This window comes from Podarcis tiliguerta, assembly GCF_965153285.1.
Source record: "Podarcis tiliguerta genome assembly, chromosome: 1".
Classification (NCBI taxonomy): domain Eukaryota; kingdom Metazoa; phylum Chordata; class Lepidosauria; order Squamata; family Lacertidae; genus Podarcis; species Podarcis tiliguerta.
Window position 1 is genome coordinate 33982546 of NC_139534.1, and position 11667 is coordinate 33994212.

The following is an 11667-nucleotide window of genomic DNA, read 5'->3' on the forward strand; positions in this document are numbered from 1 at the left end:
TATCCCTTCTTTGCAGTACGGTTCCATAGTATAAATTAAAGCTGACATCTCCAAACATTCAAATCAGAGAAGGCATACGCTGACTGTAGGCTACTATTAAGTTTCAAGAAACACTTACTTCAAACCCCAGCAGGCTTCAGTGCATTGTGCCATATAAAACTGCCTCAATCATTACCCTTGAACCAGCATAAATTGTCCCTACAGAATTCCCCAGGAAGCCCCAGGAGTATCAGATCCACCACCTCTTCTATTACAGAGTATAAGCAACATGGGTTCTTCTCTCTTCCTTTAATTATTGACAGGTCCCTCTTGCCGTTCTTGAACCAGACCCTCTTTCCCAGGATGACTGCTGCCTTCTGAGCCTCAGATCTTTTCACTCACAAACAGCTGCCCATCAGTTGGTCACACGGTCATCCTCCTAATGACATAAGACCAATGGATCGCCATCCCTGCATCCATTAATAGAAACAGCCTGAAGAACTGCACGTGGCCTGCCCTGGGCCATAGCTTTCATTTTGCTGCAGACAGCATCTTGCAGAGAGACACTACTGTGCGGCATGAGAATCAGCCGAATTATTTATATACTTCTGTTTCTCCTCTGAACTGATCTATTCCAGACAAGGACATGCTTGTTTTCCCTACATGTTTATTGCCCCCTGCTCTCTCTTTGAACATACTAAGGGTTGTTGCTTGCACGGAATAAATTTAAATTGGGGGTTGCATTGAAGTATGATGAATGTTTTCCATTTAAGTATGCCACTCTCAGTTGTGGTCACAAGATTAATCCGTCAGTTTTTCTTGATTTAATTGATCTAGATAATTGCCAGCTATGTGATTTAATTGCCAGTTATATGGGAGACTTCTTCATACAGTAAATGTGTTGTTGTTATTCATTTGTAGTAGACGATGCAGACATGTTCCCTGTAGGCTCTGATGTTGCATTGATATAATATTTTCCTAACGTTTCAACAATATTCTGAGGTGGATTATGTTTGGTGTGGTGACAATTATGCACAAGATTGGCTGGCCACATAATCTATCCTCTGCCCCTCATGCAGGACAATGCTTTCTTTCCTTTCAAATGCCTCCAAATCATAGTTGGTTGTTACATCTGAACCAGAAAACCAAGCTTTCATTCATGATTAATCCTGGCTTCTGATTCTAGTTTGCAAGGTACGCGTGAAGCATGTTTTGCCAGTTTAGACAAAACAGTAAACTATGATTTGCCACAAATGAAAACAGGGAGGAGGGAGCACAAGGGCCCCCAAGTCTCATTCACACAGTTTGAACCAACACCTTGCCACTGAGAAAATAACATTTCACCATACCAGCTAGCAAAGCTTTCTCCAACCTCATGGCCTCAATATGTTTGGACTACACCATTATACTATTAACATTATATTCCAAACCATTTGGAGGGCAACAGGTTGGGGGAAGCTGAACTAGCACAACCTTTGCATTTTTTGATTCCTGATCCAGGTAGGGTCATAGATGCACAAGAACAGACTTACGTGTGCATATTTACAGCAGGGTAGGGAAAATCAGAATGCAACAGATTGGGTGGTCAAATAAGCTGCAGCACCTCCAGAGGCAAGTAAAATGTGCGTTCTGGCCTTTAGACTTCACCTATTTGAGAAAATACACAACTGCTCCTGTCCTGACATTTTCCAGTCCGTTCCTAATCAGATAAAAGTTCATTCACATCCCTACCTTACTGTTTCTTAAACTGGTTAGATCTGCCTTCATTTGCACACACAGGTTTCATATAGCTGACATTTTGACAGTACTTATGTAGCTGGAGTTAAAAGAAATCTTATTGCCTTCTGTGTCTGTTGTCCACCTCTCCCTCTGCCCTTTAATGCAAGAAGGATCTTAAATGCCTGCTAATGTTTTCCACTTATATACATTTGTTTTGATTGCCCATACCATCATTTAAACTGGGGGTTTTGCCTCCCACCCCCTACTGAACAACTAATGGTGGAGTTTCAAGTTATTTGGTAGCGCTCCACACATATTTAGTTGGATCAGGTCCCTAGCGGATGATCTCCATGGCATTATTCGTGATCAGCAATGCAAATCCACTCTTTCCTCTCATGTCTATGCCAACTTCATTCATGCTCCTGTTAGTGGATGTGCTCAACCACTGTACTGCTTGCATGTTGCAGTTCTCATGTTGCTTTCTCTCTGTGCGCACGTTTGGATGGAACAAAAACAAGCAGAGTAATTCCCTTTCGCCCACTACCACCAGCATTTTGTCAATATTTACCATAGCTTACTAAGGGGGGCAGTTCTGAGCTCTCCTGCATGGAAAGACCAGCTAAGGGGCCATAGGGTGCAGCAGAAGTACACCAAGTGCCTCTTCCCCAGAGGAAAGGCAGCACATCCACTCCAGAGGACCCTGGAACACACCCAGGCAGAGCAGGCAGAGATGTGGCAATGTTCCTGTCTGCAGAGCTTTCTGTAGCACCTGAAATGGGACGTTTGAGGGGTGTTAGGTGGGTGTCTGTTGTCTTTGTCCATGGAGTTTTCTTGGCAGGGATACTGGAGTGGCTTGCCGGTTCCTGCTCCAGGTGGATCACGTTTGGTCAAAACTCTCCACTATGACCTGTCCATCTTTGGTGCCCTGCACGGCATAGTTCATAGCTTCTCTGAGTTATTCAAGCCCCTTCACCACGGCAAGGCAGTGATCCACGAGACTCTTGAGAGTCCCATGGACTACAAGAAGATCAAACCTATCCATTCTGAAGAAAATCAACCCTGAGTGCTCACTGGAAGGTCAGATCGTGAAGCTGAGGCTCCAATACTTTGGCTACCTCATGAGAAGAGAAGACTCCCTGGAAAAGTCCCTGACGTTGGGAAAGATGGAGGGCACAAGGAGAAGGGGACGACAGAGGACAAGATGATTGGATAGTGTTCTCGAAGCTACCAGCATGAGTTTGACCAAACTGTGGGAGGCAGTGGAAGACAGAAGTGCCTGGCGTGCTCTGGTCCATGGGGTCATGAAGCATTGGACATGACTAAACAACAACAGCAGGTGGGTGTCAGGGATGGGCTTGGATCTGCAGGTTCCTATGCCCCCATTCGCCCCCCCCCACACACACACAATAAGTCCCCAAAAGAGGATGGCTGCTCTAGAGCTGACATAGTTAATTCCCTTCCATTATGCTCAATGAGAAGGGAAGGCATTTTAAAAAAATTATAGGACAATATGCCCCCACCGTCTACTGCTCTGACCACACCAAGCTAACTAATACTATGGATCTGCCCCCACCCCCATGCATAAGATTGCTCTGCCAATTATTATCATTATTGGGTACTGAAATACTAAATAACATCTTCCTGGTGTTATTAAAGAGGTGAGCACGAGTACAGCTATCCCCCTTAGCAAGGTTATCTCCCCTGCAGAATAGCAGAAAATTAAAATGTGTCTTGTTTTAATGGATTTGCTAAAGGAGCATGGGGCAATGCCTTCCTTGTAAATTGTTTTTACACCCAGGAGAAATAAAAAGCATTCCAGAATTGCCTTCTCATATTTAATCTTAGATGAAAGGACAGTTTAAACTTTGGGTTGTGTGCATTTTAGAATGTTGAATTATCTGATTTCATTCTTATTTATTTAAAAGTAAAGTGGCTTTTAAAAAGCTTCTGGGTGGGGGGGGGGAGGAATCAAGTACCAAGATTCTCTTGTGTCAGTATAACCAGACTTGGGATTTTCTAAAATAAAATAAAAACACATTGGGTTTAGCTTTAGCACTGCAAAATGGGCCAAAAACTAAGCCACAATAAAACCAGAATTGCCCATCTACTTCTCAAAGCAACACAGATATGACAACAAAATGGAGAAATAGGCAATTGGGAACATAATAAATGCCCTGCCGGATCAGGCCAAATGTCCATTAAGTACAATCTCCTGTTTTCACCATAGTCAACCAGATGCCTATGGGAAATTGGGAGGCGGGATTTGAGTACAACAGCACTTTCCAACTTCTGATTCCAACAACTGGTATTCAGAGGGAAAATGCCTGACAGTGAAGGCTGAGCATGGCCATCGTGGTTAGTAGCAATTTATAACCAGGTGGTTGGTAGGAAAGGAGCTGGTCTATCAGGTATTTGGCACCTGAGTCATTCAGGGCTTTAAACACTAAGGTGAGCATCTTGAACTGGGCCTGGAAATGAAGTGGCAACCAGTGCAGCTGTTTTAAACCAGGGGTTACATGAGATCTGAAAGGAACCCAAGGATGGAGTTTCATTTTGGACCAACTGAAGTTTCCAAGTCGTCTTCCAGGGCAGCCTCACGTAGAGTGCAGTGGGTTCTCTAAATAAACAATATCACACCTGTAGGTCCAACAGTGGCATTTCAACCACTTTTTTAAGAGCTGCTGACGACGATATTTTTGAGTGGTGTGCCCAACTTCTTATTCCATGTGAGGCACAGAGGTTCAAAGTACAGTTCTGTGTCAATTCAACCATAATTGTACAAGCTCTTGGCAGGGTCACGAAAAATGCCATAGACGGATAAGGGTCAGTAAAGCTGAGAGAACTGCACAATCTTTTTTCTGCCCAATCACTGGCCCAAACTTTCTACCAGACAGACTTTTGATTCCTTAAAAACATCACATTGGTGCAGTGAAACCCATATAAACTTTTCTCAGGCAATATATACTTTTTCAGTGGGGGAGGGGGGGCATTTTCTTGCCCTGAAGGAGAATAAGCTAAGCACATTCAGGCTATGAAAATATTCCAAGAGCTGCCACTGTCACCGCTCAAATGGATAAAAATGACACATTCAACAGACACTGTCAAGTGGCGTACACCTTCTTCGTGAAGATTGCATGCAAATTGTGCCTCCAGTTTGTAAATAAATATGCAAATGCACTGCAGACCTCAAGCACATAATGTTGCCATGGCAATTCATACAGACTGAACAAGCTGCCCACTCTTGCTTCCAAAAAAAAAAAAAAAATTACTTGGAAAAAGGGACAGAAAGGGACAGCGGGCTTGATTCGAGACATGCAAGAGTGTCAAGCAACAGTTCTGGATTTGACAAATCTGAATGCTGAGTGCCTGCTCAGACTTGGGAAATCTGGTCTAATAGTCTACTTCCCAAGCTCACGCCTCTGTTGTTATCCTTAGATGAACTGCGGCAAGCCCATTAAATTGTTATATAGATCAATTAAAGCAATTAGGGAAGCCCCCAGATTTAATGCGACACAGACAGAAAATTCTCTTTGAAGGCAAGACAGTGATTAATTCCTAGAGGTTGTTGGGGGCGCGGGAGTGCCAGAGTTCAAAAATGTCTGCGGGGAAGGAATCACCCACTGGATCTTGAAGTCTTTCCCCTACGCCAGGGGTGAGGGGGACGTTTTTCAGCCAGAGGTCCACATTCACTTTGGGGCAGGCTTCCAGGAGGCCATGGTGAACATTTCCAGTGGCAAAGTGGGCATGGCCAGAGAGAAAAGTGGGTGTAGCAATGTGTGCGGCTCTTAAAGAGGTAAAGGGTAAAGGGACCCCTGACCATTAGGTCCAGTTGCAGACGACTCTGGGGTTGCGGCACTCATCTCACTTTATTGGCCGAGGGAGCCGGCATACAGCTTCTGGGTCATGTGGCCAGCATGACTAAGCCGCTTCTGCCAAACCAGAGCAGCACACAGAAATGCCGTTTACCTTCCCACCGGAGCAGTACCTATTTATCTACTTGAACTTTGAAGTGCTATTGAACTGCTAGGTTGGCAGGAGCAGGGACCGAGCAACGGGAGCTCACCCCGTTGCGGGGATTCGAACCACTGACCTTCTGATCGGCAAGCCCTAGGCTCTGTTGTTCAACCCACAGTGCCACTCGCGGCTCTTACTTTTGCATAATATGCTACATTCTGCACACTCCAAAAGAACACAAGGAGAGCCTGTTGGGTCAGGCCAATGTCCCATCTAGTCCAGCATCCTGTTCTCCCAATGGCCAACTAGATGCCTATAGGAAAGGCATAAGCACATCTCTCGATTCTTCATCCAGGCACACAAAGGGCATTATCAGAATTCAAGGAGACATTCAAGACAGGCAGAAGGTGAGGATGTGAAGTGGAGACATTGAGGGCCTGGATCTGGAAGGCTTTCCCAATAAGCCTTGATGTATAAGGCATCCGTGTAGTTACTCAGGACTAAAGCAAAGGCACTCTGCACCAGCTGCAATCCATTCTAGGTCTAAGCCCTGGCATGGACAATCAATACCAGAGGTGAGCCCTGGCACAGATTTAGTCCAGAGTCAAGCATAGCATCTGTCAAAATGAGCAATGTCTGAGATTCCTCTCTCAAGGGCACCGCATTAAGACAAATTGATGCCCAAAGACAAAATTGCTAGCAAAATCCCCCTTGCACGCAGACAGAATGCACTTTATGGCAAAACTCTGCATGGACCAAAATAGCTGCTGACCACGTTCAACAAGAGTCATCGGGGACAGTCTGTGCAGTCTGATTTTTTTTTCCTCCCTGGGTCAGGAGAAGTGAGAAGGTTATGGCAGAAGAACACCACCTAAGGAGAAGCAGTCTGTTGGAAATAGCTGCAGGCTCAGATGCTCCTGGTGTAAGGAATGTTTGAATTATTATTTATTAAAGCGTTCTTATCCCTCCCTCCTGGTACAAAAGCACCAGTCAGGATGGCTTACAACATTTGAATTTACAATTTTGTAAATACAGCAATATAAAGCAGTCAACCAATGAGGCAGAATAAGCAAGTAAAACTAAGCAATAAAATGTAAATGATGGTATGGGCAATCAAAACAAATGTATGTAAGTGGAAAACATTAGCAGGCATTTAAGATCCTTCTTGCATTAAAGGGCAGAGGGAGAGGTGGACAACAGACACAGAAGGCAATAAGATTTCTTTTAACTCCAGCTACATAAGTACTGTCAAAATGTCAGCTATGTGAAACCTGTGTGTGCAAATGAAGGCAGATCTAACCAGTTTAAGAAACAGTAACGTAGGGATGTGAATGAACTTTTATCTGATTAGGAACGGACTGGAAAATGTCAGGACAGGAGCAGTTGTGTATTTTCTCAAATAGGTGAAGTCTAAAGGCCAGAACGCACATTTTACTTGCCTCTGGCGGTGCTGCTCAAAATGGCAACCCCTTAAGCATCTCTCCTTCTGGTAACATTTTGATGTTCTCATCACATGAATCGGTGTCATGGTGTTGTGTGGCCAAGCATGCAAACCTCCCATGCAATGTTCGCAGCAGTTCAGGAGGCAAACCAAGTGGTGTTCTCAATCCATTGTGTTATGGCAGAAAGGGGAATCAGTTGCCATTTCTGGCAGCCTTCCCATTGCAAATCTAACGTGCTCTCTGACCCTTCTTCCACTTAATGACTCAACTCAGTAGTCCTTCCAGACACAACAGCACCATCATCTTCATGAGAGTTCTTTTGCCACCCGCATAGTCTCCCCATTTCACATCAACAGAGGGGCAGCGCAGTGCATACTTCCCTTTGCAGGTAAGGATCTACCTCCCCCATTGGACCAAATGGATGATCTACAAGCAAGATGTGCACTGCAGCACCTGCAAGTTTCTTGAGCAGAGCGTGTGTCTTTCATCTTGGAAATGAATTGTTGTCATCGCCGTTTTTGATCCTCTACGATAAATCTGAATATACATTTCAGCAAAAGTATAAGATGGGGCTGCACAATTTATAAATGCCCCAAGTCATGAGCAGCACCCATCTCTTATGATGTTGTGGTAGATAAGTCTTCCCTCTCCAGATGTTGTTGGGATACAGCTCCAATCAGCCTCAGCCAATATGCCTTATGGTCAGAGAGGACGGCAGTTGTAGTCCAACAACAGCTGAAAGGCACCAGGTTGGGAAAGACTGTCCAAAGCGTTTCGCAAACGGTCACTCTTGGTTTTAGTCTCCTGGTCTTCCCATCAAATAGCATTTAAGTAATGCTTTGCCTGTGAAAAGCCAGTGGGATGCATGTGGTTTGCTAGAGCCCTTGTTCAGGCCTGATCTAATATGTGCCTTTCATTAACATTAGTGATGGACTTTCACATTCATTGTGTGTGTCAGAGAATCAATACATGCTGCAGCATAACTATGGGCTTTTCAAGTTCTGTGGAGAGGAGGGATTTCACAAACGATTAACATAGTTAAACTCCTAATATGCATGAACATAAGATTAACCACCTCAAGAGCTTCAGCTGGAGAGGCAGGTTTTCTTTGTCTTTTGAGTTTGAGAATTAAACAAAACAAAAACGCAGAGACAGTGAGTGGGGTCAGTAGTGATACTTGTGGCAGGCAGAATGAGCCTTCTCCATGTGTTCTAAATGCAAGTTCAGTAGAGAAGCAAGCTGAGAGCATCAGGGATCAGCACAGTGGCTTCAATCCCACAGTGCTCTCCTGGTCACCATCCACAAGTTGGAAGGTGACCATCTGAAGCCTTCTGGAAAATCGGGTTTCTAAAACACAGTATGAGTACCAAAGGCTTCCTCACTACAGACATTTGCCCTCCAAGTCATGGAGGGTGACCAGGATGATGATGGGAGGTTGAGGTAGCATGCTTGTCCCCACTGCCACATCCACCACCACCACGTGTTAACCTACATTTAAAATGCCTGCAGGGGGCATTGGTCAATCTACAATTACCAAGTATTGAGGTTGGAAGTTTTGATAGCCAACCCTCAAATCCCATCAAAATCAGCAGGAAGATCCAACACTTTGCCTCCAATACTCTGGGGTGGGGGGAATGAGGCTGATGCAATTCACAGTCCATGTGCATTGGAAAACTACTCTGCATTTCACATTTTGAAAACAAGTTTTAGTAATCAGATAAGCCATTTGAGTGTGCAACTCCAAATTCTGGTGGTACACCATCTATGCTGCCTGCTGTTTGCTGTTGTGAAGTGGGGTACGCAGTGGTGACATCTGTCCAGGCCCCACTCAGCAAACTGAGCAGCATATGAGGAAGAAAATAAAGAGACTTCACACTGCTTCAAACATGTGTCATCAGGTGAAGGCTTGCACTTGAGAATGATGAGCAACCACGGGTCAAAGATCACAGAGTGAATTTTCATCACATCACCTCAAATGCAATGCCTTTCTATGGTGAAATGCACATATCCACTGGCAAGTCATAAATAAAATCCTGATGATACACAATGATGACAAGTCACATTATTATGCTTAATGTGTGAACCACCCCTCCATAAAAAGAATAACATGAGCTAAATTAAGTCTCTGTGCACAGTTTTGGATAGAAGTGTGTAGGAGAAGTGTGTGCTTTGGAACCAGTTTTAGATTTCCTTCTGTTGAGGTTGTATGTTTTGGGCAAACTGCTCATAATCCAAGCAGTTGATAGAGAACTCTGTAGGAGTTAATATCCCTTTATTAATCATAAGCCGTACCTCACTGAGCAGAGAAATTATCTGCAGTGTTTGTGAACAGATAAAGTTCAAACCATTAACATAAAGTCTAGTAGCAATTATATGAGCAAACAGAACAGGGATGTGTAAATAGAAGCCAAGAGCATATTAAAGCTCTGGAGGGGGAGGGGGAATGGGGCTGTTGTTGGGGCACTGTACGCTTCAGAGAGTGGGTGCTACAATTTAGATGGTGGCAAAAGTGCTAATGAGATGGGTGCTAAATTAGGACAGGTGCTAAATTAGAGTAAATGGACACTGGAAGTTTAGATAAAGGTAAAATGTCAAGCCTTTCCACACAATCAGGTGTGTGTGTTTTAGCACATTAACACAGCAGCCCATTAGTTACAGAGATACTGTTGATATTGTCACATATGTAAGCACACTTCCCTATTGAACATAAGCTAACCTGTGACAGTCCCAATATACCCTGTACAGTCCAAGAGTGATTATCTTCCAAGACCTAACATGACTTCTGGATTGCTGCTTTGTTCAGCTACACACACACACACAATTTCTTTAGCAGTCATGTTCACAGTCACAACAATCATTCCAAACGCAAGACGTGTGAATGCTACAGCTAGTGCTTCATCTCTCTCATGGTGAGAGCCTCATCAGCTGATGATTTAAACTCTGGCATTTTTGTCCAACCTGACTTACTTCTCATTTTCCTTCTTTCACAGTTTCAGGGGGGAAAGCAATCACTACACACCAGATCAGGAAACACCGACAGCTTGACTTTATTACAGGTTTCAGAATATTTGTTCACTGAATGATAGCTATCAGCCATAAAGGTTTCTGGCAAGAAATACAGACACAAATATATAGGAAGGTTTGCTTTAGAAGGTGAAAGAGAGAGAGGATGTTTCCCCCCTTCTTGTTCCAGCCAATCAGCCCACGGGTTCAAATGATCATGTGAAAATACTGCTTTCTAATGATTTCCAAATTATATGCTGAACTTATAGTTAAATGGTCTTGTCTGGACTGGTTGGGAGAACACATTGAGTCATGAATCTCGTATAAACATCCAGCCACAAAATACTTTGGATCCAGAGAGTTTTGGATTTATTCTAGCCATGTAGCAGAGGGGCTCTGGAGAAATCGTTGGGAGGAAGCAGCTCTTGCCTGAAGCAATTGCCTCACTTTGCCTAACGGTAGGACTGACCAGGATGATGCGTTGCAGTAATCTAAACTGGGGAACAGGGCCAGAGCTGAGAGAACCAAAATGGTTCTATACCTAATCTTGATACAGAGTCTCTAGCTAACCCTAAAATATCTGAGTGTCCAAAGGGGAAACCCCAAATATTCATTAACAGCTTGCAAGTCATAATGAAAGTCATTCCATCAAAACCAGACATTAACTGAGTGAGGCATATCAAGCACAACAGCTTAAAATAGATACCATTACCTATCACTGAGCAGTATCCTCAACAGTGATCTGAAGTGAGATTCCTGTTTGTTCCACCTCCATAAACAAAGTAGACATATTTCAATATCCTAAAGCTCTGGGTTATTAAATATAACTGCAACCCAAAGGAGATTCGCACCACACAGTAGAATGGTAAAGTAGAACCAATGGGTGCAAAAGAGATTTGATGACAAGCTCATCTCTAAATTTCACAAGGAATTGTGTGTGTTTACCTATATATTACTTTCAGTAAATGTCAGCAAGCAGTGCTATCTGGCACTGACTTACTGTGCCTCTCCCTCTATTTTCCAGTGAAAAAGCACCATTCCATATCTAAATAAATGCAGCAGTTTAGATTCTAAAGTGAACTTAAAGTTTTTCTAAGTTATTTTAGGACTGAAGCCCAATTTTTGGTAATTCCCCCCTCTCCTAAAATCCACCCCCCCCCAGAAATTGTTTAAGAGGGCTCTCAGGAGAGACATTTTGTGGGGTCACAGAAAGCTTTGGGGGTTGGGAAACTTTCCTTCCATGAACTTCACTTATCTTAAGATCCAATACTTCAGTGGTTTCCAAGTCTTCAGTGATTTCTGGAAGTTATCAAGCTTATGAGGTTTTTACACTTACAACAACGAACTCTTTTACTAAAGCTGTACACACATTACCATTTTCTCTGCCCCCAAGATGCTCCCACAACTGGTGTTTTAAGACATGTGCCCATGGAATTAGGCCTAATCCATATCTATCTTGTAGTTTCTTGAGAAATACTACTGCTTGCCGCATTTCCCCTTACACCAGCTTCCATCCAATCTGAAAATAAGCTCCACATTTACCTCACAGTTAAGCTGAGGTGTATACATT